Source organism: Mastomys coucha, unplaced genomic scaffold (assembly GCF_008632895.1).
Source record: "Mastomys coucha isolate ucsf_1 unplaced genomic scaffold, UCSF_Mcou_1 pScaffold9, whole genome shotgun sequence".
Classification (NCBI taxonomy): domain Eukaryota; kingdom Metazoa; phylum Chordata; class Mammalia; order Rodentia; family Muridae; genus Mastomys; species Mastomys coucha.
In genome coordinates, this window is record NW_022196915.1 from 62,275,155 (window position 1) to 62,290,054 (window position 14,900).

The following is a 14,900-nucleotide window of genomic DNA, read 5'->3' on the forward strand; positions in this document are numbered from 1 at the left end:
CTAGAACTCAGAAATCCGCCTGCCTCTGCCTCCCAAGTGCTGGGATTAAAGGTGTGTAACACCACCCAGCTGAGTCTGTTCTTTTTTTATTATAACTTATTTTCTAGTTATTGCTAGAACCACCTAGAGAAGAATAATAAGCACCCACACTCCCTGCATAGCTGGGGTGTGTACCATGTGATCTTTCTAATGTTGAGTTTGGTACAAACAGGTTTCAAGTACCTGTGGAACAATGGGATGAGGAAGGCCTTAGTGTTGTCTGCGAAAGCCTTTGCAGTTTGCCACTTGAATGTGGATGTGAAGGAGCAGCCGTGTGGCTATCTGAAAACAGACCATGCAAGCCACAAGAGAACACCATCATCTAGAACCAGAGAGGGCTGCTTCAACATGGGTTCAAACCAATAGAAAGTCTTAGCTACACTGGGTGTTTGGGATCCCGGTGTGGTACTGGGTGAGCTTTTAACCACAAAAACAATGGTTAGGGGGTCGGTGTCCCCCTTCATGCTGGTTATGGTTTGTATATGCTTGGCCCAGGGAGTGGCACTATTAGGAGGTGTGGCCCTGTTGGAGTAGGTGTGTCACAGTGGGTGTGGGCTATAAGACCCTAGTCCTAGCTGCCTGGAAGTGATTATTCTCCTAGTAGCCTTCAGATGAAGATGTAGAATTCTTAGTTCCTCCTGCATCATGCCTGCCTGGATGCTGCCATGTTCCTGCTTTGATGATAATGGAATGAACCTCTGAACCTTAAGCCAGCCCCAATTCAATGTCCTTCTAAGAGTTTCCTTGGTCATGATATCTGTTCACAGTAGTAAAACCCTAAGTAAGACACTGGTGTATAGAAGCCTTGCTATTTCCACAAACTCTGGTATTGGATAATAGCGACTTCCAGCTAGTACCTTGGAACTCTTGGACCTGTGTCTTCATCTGTGGAGTTGGGATCTGAAGGATGGCAGCAATACTACGCTGAGACAGGCTCCTTTTGCCTCTGCTCAGCTGATGGTCAAGATAGACAGCCTCACTGTGTCGCTTGCTTTGGTCGGCTTGTCAATTTGACACACCCTAGTGTTACCTAAGAAGAGGCAACACCACAACTGAGAAAATACCACCTTGAGATTGGTCTGTAAACAAGTATATAGGACATTTTCTTAGTGGGAGGCCTAGCCCATTGTGAGGGGTGTCACCTGTAGGCAGGTGGGCCTGGTATGTATGAGAAAGCAAACTGAGAACCCATGGAGAGCAAGCAAGCTGGTGGGCAGCACTCCTCCACGGCATCTGCTTCAGTTTCTCACTCCAGGTTTCTGTGCGGAGTCACAGCCCTAACCTCTCTCCATGTGTGATGTGGAGGTGGAAGTTAAACCCTTTCCAGGTTGCTCTTCATTGTGGTGTCTCATCATATTGTGTTAGTCAGAATTTCAGAATGTAGAGAATGAATCTCTCTCTCTCTCTCTCTCACTCACTCTCTCCACACACACATACATATATATATATATATATATATTTTACATGTATATATGTAAAATATAAGTCATGTGTATTTTATATATTATATATTAATTACTATATATTATATACTTATATAACATAATTATGTTAATTGATATAATTATAAAATATATAATTACATGTCATATATCATATATACATATGAGATTTACTGGAATGATTTATCGGCAACAGCTAATCCAACAATGTCTGGCTGTGAATGGGAGGTCCAAGAATTCACTAGTTACTCAGTACACAAGGCTGAATCTCTCTGTTGGTCTTCTATATACGCTGGAATTCTGAAGAAGAAGGCTCCAATGCCTACTTCAATGGAACAAAATTACCGGTGGAAGATTTCAATCAACAAGGACACCATATAGCAGTGGTTAGCAGCTTATGTAAATAACCCTGAATCTTAGTGTAAAAGCTAACAGCTTCCTGGTGACCACAAGCGTTATCTCCCCTGAGTAGTGTCAGTGTTGTCATTTATGTAATTCTAGAACCTTAAGAAATTGTTGGGGTTGTCGAGATGGCTCAGAGGGTAAGAGCACTGACTGCTCTTCCGAAGGTCCTGAGTTCGGATCCCAGCAACCACATGGTGGCTCACAACCACCCATAATGAGATCTGACGCCCTCTTCTGGTGCGTCTGAAGACAGCTGCAGTGAATTACGCTGGAGCGAGCAGGCAGGAGGAGTGAGCAGGGCCGGAGCTAGTGGGGCTGGCAGAGGTCCTGAGTTCAATTCCCAGCAGCCACACACATGATAGCTCACGGCCATCTGTACAGCTACAGTGTACTCATACACATAAAATAAATAAAATAAATCTTTAAAAAAAAAAAAAGAAATTGTTGCTGGACATTGGTGGTTGTACATACCTTTAATTCCAGCACTCAGGAGGCAAAGGCAGGTGGATCTCTGTGAGTTCAAGGCCAGGCTGGTCTTCAGAGGAGTTTCAAGACAGGCAGGACTACACAGAGAATCCCTGTCTTGAAAAATCAAAAGGAGGAGGAGGAAGAAGGAAGCAGGAGAGAAGAAGAAGGAGGAGGGAGAGGAGGAAGAGGAGGAGTTAGGACCTTTGATTTTAATATATAAATTCTATATATACAAGTACATAAATTAAGTGTATTATTTATATATAATTTATGTTATTCCTTTTTTAAAATTTATTTATTTGTTATTTGTAAGTACACTGTAATTATTATTATTATTATTATTATTATTATTATTATTATTAATTATTATTATTTGAATCTGTCATGGCTTCCACAGGCTCAGATGTTGAAGGTGTGGTCTCCAGTTGGTGGCGCCATTTCCGGAGCGGTGCAACCTTTAGCCGTGGGACTTCACTGGAAGAAGCAGTTACGGAGATACAAGCCTTTAGAGGTTATGCGTGGTGCCAAGTCGCTTTCTGGGTGCCTCTCAGTAACCTTTGCTCCATCACAGGCCTAGATTTAGAGTGGGTCTTCCCACCTCAGACGATCTAGACTTCGTTAAGGTCCGTCTTCCTACCTCAGAAGAGGCTGGCAAGAAAACCTTCACTGGTGTGCCCAGCTCCTTGCATTTTAATGGATTCCAGATTTAGCCAAATTGACAATGGAGATTGGAGATTAGCCATCAGTTGTCCACAGCTTGTCAACCCGACACATAATCACACCTCAATTAAAAAATCATGCTTAATTTTTAAGTGAAAACAGTGACTAGCTCATAGTCCCCCTTAGCATGACATAATTACCACATGTCCAACCCCACACGCCTTCTTTTTTTTTTTTAAAGATTTATTTATTATAATATGTAAGTATACTGTTGCTGTCTTCAGACACACCAGAAGAGGGCATGAGATCTCACCACAAATGGTTGTGAGCCACCATGTGGTTGCTGGGACTTGAACTCAAGAACTTCGGAAGAGCAGTCGGTGCTCTTAACCGCTGAACCATCTCACCAGCCCCCCCCCCACCCCAAACACACACACCTTCTATGTCTTAGAACATATAGGCATAGGCAACGTCTTTTGAGGAAATTTCAGTGTCCCATAGCTTAAATGTGATAACTACTGATAATATCTCGATGTTACATTACACAGGGAAAAAACAGAGTAAAGAAGACACAAATATTAGTGTGCATGTGTGTGCACAAACATGGTTTTTTGTTTTGTTTTGTTTTTCAAGACAAGGTTTCTCTGTGTAGCCCTGGATGTCTGGCTGTCCTAGAACTCACTTTATTGACCTGGGTGGCCTTGAACTCAGACATCTGCCTGCCTCTGCCTCCCGAGTGCTGAGATTAAAGGCATTGGCCGCCACCACCTGGCATAAAAACATACTCTTAACAAAATCAGACAGAAACATGTCAGTTCAGCCTTCCCTTAGGCCCACAGTGCCAGAGACTGAATTAGGAGACAAAGAAATCTTTCCCCACAGGGCGGTCAGTAGCTAGGGAGCAGGTAAGAAGCTTAGTCTATTCAAACCTTGGTGTGCCGCGTTATGATCTTTCTCCATCATATCCCAGTGCCCCGTTTCTTCCCATGCCTCCCCCACCGCACAAACTGAAGGCAGTGGGAAGTGATGGATTTAGTCAGGTGGGACGTGTGTTGGGTGACAGCCCTGCTGTAATGTGAGCACAATGAGAACGCCAACTGCCACTGTCTATTAAAAGTAAAGGTGACTAAGCTGCTGAAATATGGTTAAGCAGTGTGCAGTATGCTCCCCTCTGCTCCACAGACAGGGAGGAGGGTGAGTGTGGGAGCATCAAGGCTTTTATGGAGGTGAGCTAGCTTTCTTCCCAGTCTCAGGCTTATTACTGAGGCCCTGCTGGCAAAGATGAGCTCACCAGAGAAAAGCTTAAGTTCATGCCGCCCTCCCACCCCTACTTTTTTTTTTTTTTTTTTTTTTTTAGGTTTTTCTGAGACAGGGTTTCTCTGTGTAGCCCTGGCTATCCTGGAACTCACTCTGTAGACCAGCCTGCATTGAACTCAGAAATCTGCCTGCCTCTGCCTCCCTAGTACTGGGATTAAAGGCATGCACCACCTCTGCCCGGCCTTTTTTTTTTTTTTAAAGATTTATTTATTTATTTATTTATTTATTATATGTAAGTACACTGTAGCTGTCTTCAGACACCTCAGAAGAGGGCATCAGATCTCATTACGGATGGTTGTGAGTCATCATGTGGTTGCTGGGATTTTAACTCAGGACCTTCAGAAGAGCAGTCAGTGCTCTTAACCACTGAGCCATGTTTCCAGCCCCCCCTACTTTTTTTTTTCTTTTTCTGAGACTAGGTTTCTCTGTATAGCCCTGGCTGTCCTGGAACTCACACTGTAGACCAAGCTGGCCTCGAACTCAGAAATCTGCCTGCCTCTGCCTCCCAAGTGCTGACTCTTTTTTTTTTTTAATTATTATTCTTTAATTTCTTTTTCAGTCCAGTCTTTATCCCCCTCCCCGTCTGCCCTCTGACTGTTCCACATCCCATACCTTCTCCTTCTACACCCCATCTCCAAGAGGATGCCCCCATCCCTCCACCCCCATCCCCCCAAACCTCCACACTCTCTGGGCCTCCAGTCTCTTGAGCGTTAGGTGCATCTTCTCTCACTGAGTCCAGGCCCAGCCATCTTCTGCTGTATATGTTTTATGTGTGTTGGGGGCCTTGTTTCAGCTGGTGTATGCTGCCTGGTTGGTGGCTCATTGTCAGAGCAATCTTGGGGGTCCAGGTTAGTTGAGACTGCTGGTCTTCTTATAGGGTTGCCCCTCCTCCTCAGCTTCTTCCAGCTTTCCCCTAATTCACCCACAGGGGTCAGCAGCTTCTGTCCATTGGTTGGGTATAAATATATGCATCTGACTCTTTCAGCTGCTTGTTGGGCCTTTCGGAGGGCAGTCATGCTAGGCTCCAGTTGCCCTGCATGCAGAGAAACTCCTGGGATGCCTTCAGGCTATGATGTCTTCAAGAGGACTTCTCCTTTCTTTTCACCATGGCTTCATTTTAAGATTTTTGTTTTTTGTTTTTTGTCGAGACAGGATTCTCTGTATATCCCTGGCTGTCCTGGAACTCACTCTGTAGACCAGGCTGGCCTTGAACTCAGAAATCTGCCTACCTCTGCCTTGAAAGTGCTGGGTTTAAAGGCGTGTGCCACCACTGCCTGGCTAAAATTTATTTATTATTTTATGTGTACATCAGTGTTTGGCCTACATGTATGTTTGAAGGTACCACATACCACCAGCTCCCCTGGAATTGGAGCTACAGACAGTTGTGAGCTGCCATGTGGGTGTTGGGAATTAAATCCAGGACCTCCACAAGTACAGCCAATACTCTTAACTACTACCTCTCCAGCTCGTATCTTCATTTTTTGTTTTGTTTTGTTTGTTTTGGTTTTTTGTTTGTTTGTTTTGTTTTTTTTTAAGACAGGGTTTCTCTGTATAGCCTTGGCTATCCTGGAACTCACTCTGTAGACCAGGCTAGCCTCGAACTCAAAAATCCGCCTGCCTCTGCCTCCCAAGTGCTGGGATTAAAGGCATGCACCACCACTGCACGGCTTGTATCTTCAAACTCTTAATTCTCTCGCCTCTGCATCCCAAATGCTGGACTTACAGATATGTGCAGTTCCATTGGAGGCCAGAAGAGGACATCAGATCTCCTGGGACTAGAGTTACAGACAGTTTGTTAGCCAGCATGTAGGTGCTAGGAATTAAACCCGGGTTCTCTGGAAAAGCAGCCAGTGCTCTTAACAACTGAGCTATATCTCCAGACCACTGTGTGTGTATTTTAATATAAAATGTACAGGACATAGGAACTTCTGTATGATAATGATGACCCAAAGAAACAAATAAAGAGGTAAATCATTTATACTTAGGTTTAGTGAGAAGTGGGCAGACACACAGTATGGATGAAGAGTGTCTCAGTCAGGGTGACTGCTGCTGTGATAAAGCACCATGACCAAAGCATTTCAGGGAGGAAAGGCTTCCTTTGGCTAACGTATGTATCCCAAGTCCCAATCCCCTGAAGGAAGGCAAGACAGGAACTCTAACGAGGCAGGAACCTGAAGGCAGGAGCTGATGCAGAGGCCATGGAGAAGTGCTGCTTCCTGGCTTGGTCCCCATGGCTTGTTTAACCTGCTTTCTTATAGAACCCAGGACCATCAGCCCAGGGAACGGAACCGCCCACAGTGAGCTGGGCCCTCCCCCATCCATCACTAATTAAGAAAATGCCCCACTGGCTTGTCTGCCTACAGACCAATTTTCTGGAGGCATTCTCTCAATTGAGGTTCCCTCCCCTCAGAGAAGTCGGATAAAACTAAGCTGTACAAAGAGGCTTGATAGAATCATAATGAACCATGAGAAATTTGCAAAGCCAAATTTACTCAGAATTCATTCAGAGTCGTCTCTGTCCTACTGATGAAGAGCCTTCCTTCCCCTGTTCTGGGAAGCTGCATGGGGTGTCCTCTCAAATAGGGGTTCTGTGATCTGAGCGAGGAGAAAATGAGAGTGGCCTTGCGGTCTCCCATTTTCCTAAATGCCAAAGTGGTATCTAGTAGGGTATGAGACTTCGAACCCCATCATTAATATCCTAGGAGCATCGCGGGGGCAAGCTCTCTGAGACATGGGAACTGTACAAAACACCTGGCAAATATTGCTTAACTTCTCCATCAAGTCTTTTGATAATTTTGCTGAATATTCATCCTTTCTAATCCCTTGGCCTCTTTCTGTCAGTGCCTGTAAATGGGTCTGAGATTTTTACCGTTTGCAAGCTAATGTGTTACTACAGTTTCACATACATATTTTGACAGGAGACACAAAACTTGAGTGTCAGAAATATAGCTTATCACTGAGGCAGAAATAGTAGCTGGAGCAGCAAATCTCAGCCGTTCCCACACTCTGTTCCCCCGGGGTGATGTGAAAGTCAGGTGCTACTGCCTATGCAGGGGGTGCACTGCAGAAGATCCCCCCCAGATCCAAAGACAGATTTATAAGGCAGTTGGCACCTCTCTTTCCTCTTCCCAACAAAGACATCACTCATCACTCAGGAATGAGTGGGGACTTATCTCCAGTAGAGGGGAAGGTGACCAGGACTTCCTTGGGGGAGGCTGTGTTCAAACTTCGTCAGAAAGATGCACTAGCTTCCAGGACTGTCAGTTACTCTAAGACAGTGGTTCTCAACCTGTGGGTGGCGACCCCTTTAGGGGTATCATATCAGATATACTGCATATCAGTTATTTACATTATGATTCATAACCATAGCAATATTACAGTTACAAAGTAGCAACAAAAATAATTTTATGTTTGGGGAGGTCACCAATATATAAGGAACTGTATTAGAGGGTCAAAGCATTAGGAAGGTTGAGAACCATTGCTCAAAGAGGTGCTTTGTTCAAAAAGCCCAAACCAGGCAGAAATGTAAGAGATTTATAGATAATAGTCCCCAACACTGTAGGCTGGCACAGTTCCAGCTTATAGTTCATCATTTGGGGGAAGTCACAGAGGTGGGAACTCAGAAGAACTGATTGCCACAGGCCAGGGCTGGAGAGGAAGAGGGAAGGAGGAATAGCAAGAGGGAGACAGGAGGAGGAGGAGGAGGAGGAGGAGGGGGAGGAGGAGGGGGAGGAGGACGAGAAGGAGCAGGGGAAGGAGGAGGAGGACAAGGAGGAATAGGAGGACGAGGAGGATGAGGAGGAGGAGGGGAAGGAGAAGGAGGAGGAGGAGGAGGGGAAAGGAAAGAGGAGGACAAGGAAAAGGGAGAGGAGGAGGAAGAGGAGGAGGAGGAGGAGGAGGAGGAGGGGGGAGCAGGAGGAGGTGGAGGAGGAGGACAAGGAGGAAGAGGGAAAGGAGGAGGAGAAGGAGGAGCATGAGGAGGAGGAGGAGGGGGAGGAGGACGAGGAGGAGGACAAGGAAGAGGGAGAGGAGGAGGAGGGGAGAGGAGGAGGAGGGGGGAGGGTTTTTAGTGCACAGTTCCAGCTTATAGTTCATCATCTGGGGGAAGTCACAGAGGTGGGAACTCAGAAGAGCTGATTGCTACAGGCCAGGGCAGTCGAAGGTCTCTCAACTGGCAGGAGAAATCAGGGTCCCAGTAATCAGGCGGGCAAGAAGTTGGCGAGAATGATACACAGACACGGACACAAGGAAGTACAGGATCTGAATGTATTTCTCAAAATGGCATCAGACTTTTACAGTTATTACAAAAGAGAAAAGAAAAATCAGACAGCTCAGGGGTTAAGGTACATCTGAGGCCATCTGAAACACACTGGGTCTAAAACAGCAGCTATCCATTTCTTCTGGACCAGTGCAGCATCCCCAGGCTCCAAGCACGCTAGGGCCTGCACGGGCTGGCCGGAGTTTGGGGGGAGGGGGGCTGTGGACGAGCCACCCTGGAGGGTAGAGGCTCGAATCTCGAATGCTCTGCAGTACACTGTCACACACACACACACACACACACACACACACACACACACACACACACATTCTCGGCTCAAGCCCCCCCCCAACCTTAGTAAGCGCCCACTATGCTAATCTTCTGGGCTAATAGAGGGATGTCCCAGGGGTTTCATTCTTCTAATCCCTGAGAGTGATTCAACTGCTGTACTTGACTGAAAAGGTGACTTTTGCCCTGGGATTTTCAATTTCTGTTCTGTAAGCTTCAATGCCCTACCCCCCTCATTATCTCTCTAACAATGCCAGAGGCAATTAGTCTGAATGTGTAACAGTGCCTGCAAAATTCCAAGCCAGGGTTTGGCTAGGGTGTTGGAACGTTGGTGGAGGTCAGAGAGCAGGTTTAATTTTGTCTAGCTATTGTAGTAAGTCATATTATAGGGGGACACCTAGCACGCGACACTATCACAAGGACACGTCTGGGCTACCTCCGAGTTAGGGGTTGTAGGAGGCTGGCTTCCTTGAAGCTTTTTGCCTCACAAACTACTGTCAGGCAAAGTGTGCGTGGCATAATTAATTTCTTTTATATTTATTTATTTATTTATTTATTTATTTATTTATTTATTTATTGGTGTTTTGAGACACGGTCTTGTCATGAGGCTCAGGCTAGCCTCAAATTCACTTTGTATCCCTGGCTGACCATGAATCATTTTGCTTCAGCCTCCAGATCCCAGGATACCTGCACATGCCACACACCCAGCTTAAAGTAATACTATCTATCTTCTGGCAGTCTGAGCGTGTATTTGCTTTGGGACATACTGAGGTTCCTACCTCCACACCTCTCTCCTGGTTTCTGGGACTGCAGAGTAGGTGTAGTCTGCCCTGTGCACACACTGATGCTGTTGGACTTGGGGCTCAAGCTTCAGAGTGCCCTGCTCACCTTGCATATCAGATGGTCAGCATCAAATCTGTGCTATAGTATTTCCTTTTTAAATTCACTTTAAAAATCCATTTTAGATTCACTAAAATCAAAGGAAGAGAATACTTACTTTGACAGAGGTTTCTTTTTTTTTAAGATTTTATTTATTTTATGTATGGAAGTATACTGTAGCTGTCTTCAGACACACCCAGAAGAGGGCATCGGATCCCATTACAGATAGCCGTGAGCCACCATGTGATTGCTGGGAATTGAACTCAGAACCTCTGGAAGAACAGTCAGTGCTCTTAACCACTGAGCAATCTCTCTAGCCCCAGAGGTTTCTTTAAAGATTCATTTGTGTGTGTGTGTGTGTGTGTGTGTGTGTGTGTGTGTGTGTGTGCGCGCGCGTGTGTGTTGCATGTATAGCATGTCCCAGAAGCCAGAAGAGGGTAGATCCCCTCAAACTGGAGTGATAGGCAGCAGTGAGCCACATGAAGTGAGTGCTGGGAACTGAATTCTGGTTCTCTGCAAAAGCAGCAAACACACTTGACCTCTGACCCCCAACCCCTTAAAAATTTCCACTTCATTAATGTATTTATTTATTCTTTTTTTTTTTTTTTTTTTTTTTTTTTTTTTTTTAGACAGGGTATCTCTGTGTAGCCCTGGCTGTCCTGGAGCTCACTCTGTAGACCAGGCTGGCCTCGAACTCAGAAATCTGCCTGCCTCTGCCTCCCAAGTGCTGGGATTTTTTTTTTTTTTTTGGTTTTTCGAGACAGAGTTTCTCTCTGTAGCCCTGCCTGTTAAAGCCTGGTTTTTAAGAAGCCATTATTTTCAGATTGCAGAAGAAGACAGGAGGACCACATGCAATGCAGTGGTGAGGTTTCAGGCTCTACGTTCTGATTAAAGCCCTGCCGCTCAGAGCTGGGAGAGATGCTCAGTTAGGGGCGCTCAGTGCTCTAGCAGGAGACCTGACCGAGTCCCCAGAACGTGTATGTTGGCTTACAACAGCCTGTACCTTCAGTTCTAGGGATGCAGACATCCACTCTGCCCTCCAAGGACTCCTGCAGGCACATGATGCACTTAGATTTCCGCAGGCAGATATATACATGTTTTTAAAAAAATCTCAAAAAAAAAATCATAATGAAGCAACTGCAGTTCACTGAACCTTTTCACTCCAAAAAATCTTCTGGGATGAAGGAAACAGAAAAGCGTCATTACGGTGAGCCATGCCTCATAGACTGAAACCGTCAGGCTCAGCCTCTAAACGGCATCCTTGGTTGCATCACAGAAAGAGCACGGAGTCTAGACCAGACAATCAGGGAGACTGCATCCCAAGCTGCTGAGAAAAGATAATCTGTCCCTATGCTGATAGTCCCCCACCTTCTCTTTCCCTCTCGGTCTCGTTTTCCAGACAGGGTTCCTCTGTGTCACCCTGGCTGTCCTGGAACTCACTCTGTAGACCAGACCAGGCTGTCTTCAAACTCACGAAGATCCTCCCGCCTCTGCCTCCCAAACGCAGGGATTCAAAGTGTGCATCACCACTGCCTGGTCAAACTGCCAAGTGCTTGGACTGAAGTAGTTCCCGACGCCACCTGGCCAGACTGTTCTTCCTGGCTATCATTTTGCCTGAAGAATCTGCCTGCATCCCCCTTTTCTCCGTGTGTTCTGTGCATCCTTGGAGCTGTAAAGTGCCTAGGAGGCGCAGGGTGAGCTTGTGTTGTTACATAACAACGTGATGCATTATCAGGCACCAAGCCCAATCCTACCTGTCATTCACCTTATTCTTACACAGTGACATTTTCCCAGATTGGTTTGTGACATTTGACTTGCTTTTTATGTTCAAAGAATTTCCTTCTCGGGTAAATAGCTCCTGTTCAAGGATCTGCAAGTGGCTCTTCTTTTAGATTCTGCGGGAAGAAGAATGCTCCAACCCCCCACCTCCTACTCCCTGCCCCTCTTGCCACAGCCACTTGAAGCCACTTACCCTGGCCGCTAGCACTCCTTCCACATTCCCACTCTGTTGGCCACTCTGTTGGCCCTACTCGATGTTCTTAATTGCTAATTTTTAATTAGCATACTCTTTCCCAAGAATCCCACCTAAGGAATAAAATTTAAGAGCTTGGGGCTGGAGAGATGGCTCAGAGGTTAAGAGCTCTGACTGGTCTTCCAAAGGTCCTGAGTTCAAATCCCAGCAACCACGTGATGTGGTTTGTAACAAGATCTGACGCCCACTTCTGGGGTGTCTTCAGACAGCTACAGTGTACTACATATAATAAATAAATAAATAAATAAATAAATAAATAAATAAATAAATAAAAATTTAAAAAGAGCTTTAAAAGCTTAAAAGCACTCTCTCTTTGCTCCATCTACTGTGAGAATGAAGACCATTCTCAGCAATCAGACAGTCATCTGTCCAGAAAACGTCAACATCACTCTGAAGGGGCGCACAGTCATTGTGAGGGGCCCCAGGGGAACTTCAATCACATCAATGTAGAGCTGAGTCTTCTTGGAAAGAAAAAGAAAAGGCTCCGGGTTGACAAATGGTGGGGTAACAGAAAGGAACTGGCCACTGTCAGAACCATCTGCAGTCATGTTCAGAACATGATCAAGGGTGTTACTGGGCTTCTGTTATGAGATGAGGTCTGTGCATGCTCACTTCCCCATCAACGTCGTTATTCAGGAGAATGGGTCTGTGGTTGAAATCCGAAATTTCTTGGGTGAGAAATACATCCACAGGGTTCGGATGAGGACAGGTGTTGGTGTTGCTTGTTCTGTCTCTCAAGCCCAGAAGGATGAATTAATCCCCGAAGGAAATGACATTGAACTTGTTTCAAATTCAGTGGCTCTGATTCAGCAAGCCACAACAGTTAAAAACAAGGATCTCAGAAAGTTTTTGGGTGGCATCTATGTGTCTAAGAAGGGAACCATGCAGCAGACTGATGAGTGAGGCCTCAGTTTCCTAGCTCCAGAAACTAAAAGTACAGTGTACTTACACATATAAATAAACCTTTAAAAAGCTGCTTTGTCTCTCTCTCACCTTTCCCATGACTTGTCCAGTGGTTTCCAATGTTTTCTCTGGAAGAAGGGATGGTTTTCTTTAAATTTCTCATTTCTTCTGAACTAGTAACTGTGTGTGTGTGTGTGTGTGTGTTTAGTATAATGTGTGTATGTGTGGGGTATATATGAACTTCTATATATGCAGAGTGAGGGTCCATGCACCTGTTACTCTGGGATCTTGATTGGGTTCATTTTCTCTGTCACTTAAAGAATTAAAAGGCAGGGCTGGTGAGATGGCTCAGCGGGGAAGAGCACCGATTGCTCTTCGGAAGGTCATGAGTTCAAATCCCAGCAACCACATGGTGGCTCACAACCACCCATAATGAGATCTGACGCCCTCTTCTGGTGCATCTGAAGACAGCTACAGTGTACTTACATATAATAAATAAATAAATCTTAAAAAAAAAAAAAGAATTAAAAGGCAGAAGAAATCTGTATCATGATAAGTAATAGTGGAGAAATCTGCAGTCCAGCACCTGGAGCAGACAAAACTAGCAGGAGGGACTTTAATGAGTGAGGGAAACACAGAGAAAGGGGCCCTTGGAAAAATGAAGGGGTGACTCAGGACCCCAACAAAAATCTAGTCTCCGTTCCAGGGCCAGGTTTTTTTAAGTCTCTGAAGGGTCTTCCTCCCCTAATTGAGGGTTAGTCAGCTTGAAGAAAAGGTGGCTGCTTGGCCCACAGCTGCTGTGTAACTGGGTTCTGATCCAGCCTTGGATTTGTTGAGCCTGTCCATCAGTGGGGACCTCATTGTCAGAAAGGACCCCAAGGCCTTTGTTTAAACTGCTAGGCTTTTATTTCAGGTCAGGGGGATGAGGTGAAAGTGGGCCATCTCAGAAATTCACCACCAGAAATTATCAGGGCCTCTTTCTGTGTGTCTGTCTGGCTATCAGGGAGCCTGTTTAACTCCTGGTTCCTTACACCGATGTGTGAAATCAGAGGAAAGCAGGTGCCACACTCACATAGTTCCCTCCCTTGAGACGGGGTCTTGACCTAAATCTGGAGCTAGGCTAGTAGTCAGCAAACTCTGGTGGCATCCCTGTCCCACACAGAGCTGGAGTTATGGGCATGCCTGTAGCCACACTTAGTGTTTTGTTTTTGTTTTTGTTTTTAGAATTATTTATTTTATGTATATGAGTACACTGTCGCTGTCTTCAGACATACCAGAAGAGGACATCAGATGGTTGTGAGCCACCATGTGGTTCCTAGGAATTGAACTCAGGACCTCTGGAAGAACAGTCAGTGTTCTTAACCACTGAGTCATCTCTCTGGTGCCCACAACTAGATTTTTACATGGGTCCAGGTCTACAGAGTGACTTCCAGATCAGCCAGGGATATACAGAGAAACCGTGTCTCAAAAACAACAACAACAAAAAAAAAACAAAAAAAAATGTCATTTTTATTTAGCTTGGTTTTTTGAGGCCAGATCTCATATATCCCAGGCTTACCCCAAACTGTAGCCAAGAATGACATAGAGTTTCTTGTTCTCCTGTCTTTACCTCTCATCAGGTGTTGGGACTACAGGATGTGCCACCATGCCAGGTTTATGGCCCACAAGAGATCAGACTTAGAGTTTTGTGCCTGCTGAGCAAACAATGTACCAATGACCTACATCCTAAAACCCTGGAGACATCATTTACAAGTTAAAACATACAAGATACAGTTTGAAACAGTATTTGATAATTCAATTTTATTTTTACATTCAGTGAATACTGAACTGTCAAATGCCCTTTCAAATCTCTTAACCATATCCTCATCTCTGACCTGTTCACTGTGAACTACACGTCAACATGTGAACCTGCTTTGGTCAACACTGGCTTGACCTGGACCCAGTTTTGACTTTCGACTTTTGGACCCAAACATTTCCCCTCCCTCTTCAAAAACCTGCAAAATGTTTTTCTTGGCTTTGAAAATCCTTCTGTTCTGCTTGCTTTTTAAAGCTGTTTGGGGCACACTGCAGCTGTGCTGTGTACTGTGTACTGAGCAGTCTCAGGTTAGGCCTTGGCACTCAGGCCTGGCCTTGGCTTCCTGTTGAGAGGGCTAACAACACAGTGAACAGGGGACACGGAGCCCTCACTCGGTCCCTGGGGCAGCTGCCG

General features: G+C 45.4%; 1 long non-coding RNA gene and 1 pseudogene across 1 annotated transcript in view; both read left to right on the top strand.

Annotated features, from left to right (window-relative positions):
- LOC116085289 overlaps positions 1-2,766 on the top strand; it is a 5,669-nt gene extending 2,903 nt beyond the window's left edge. Inside the window, exon 4 of the long non-coding RNA XR_004116479.1 lies at positions 2,752-2,766. This is a non-coding gene — a long non-coding RNA (uncharacterized LOC116085289). The remainder of the gene's footprint in view (positions 1-2,751) is intronic.
- Positions 2,767-12,121: 9,355 nt separating this feature from the next.
- On the top strand, positions 12,122-12,691 carry LOC116084924 (annotated as a pseudogene).
- Positions 12,692-14,900: the final 2,209 nt, after the last annotated feature.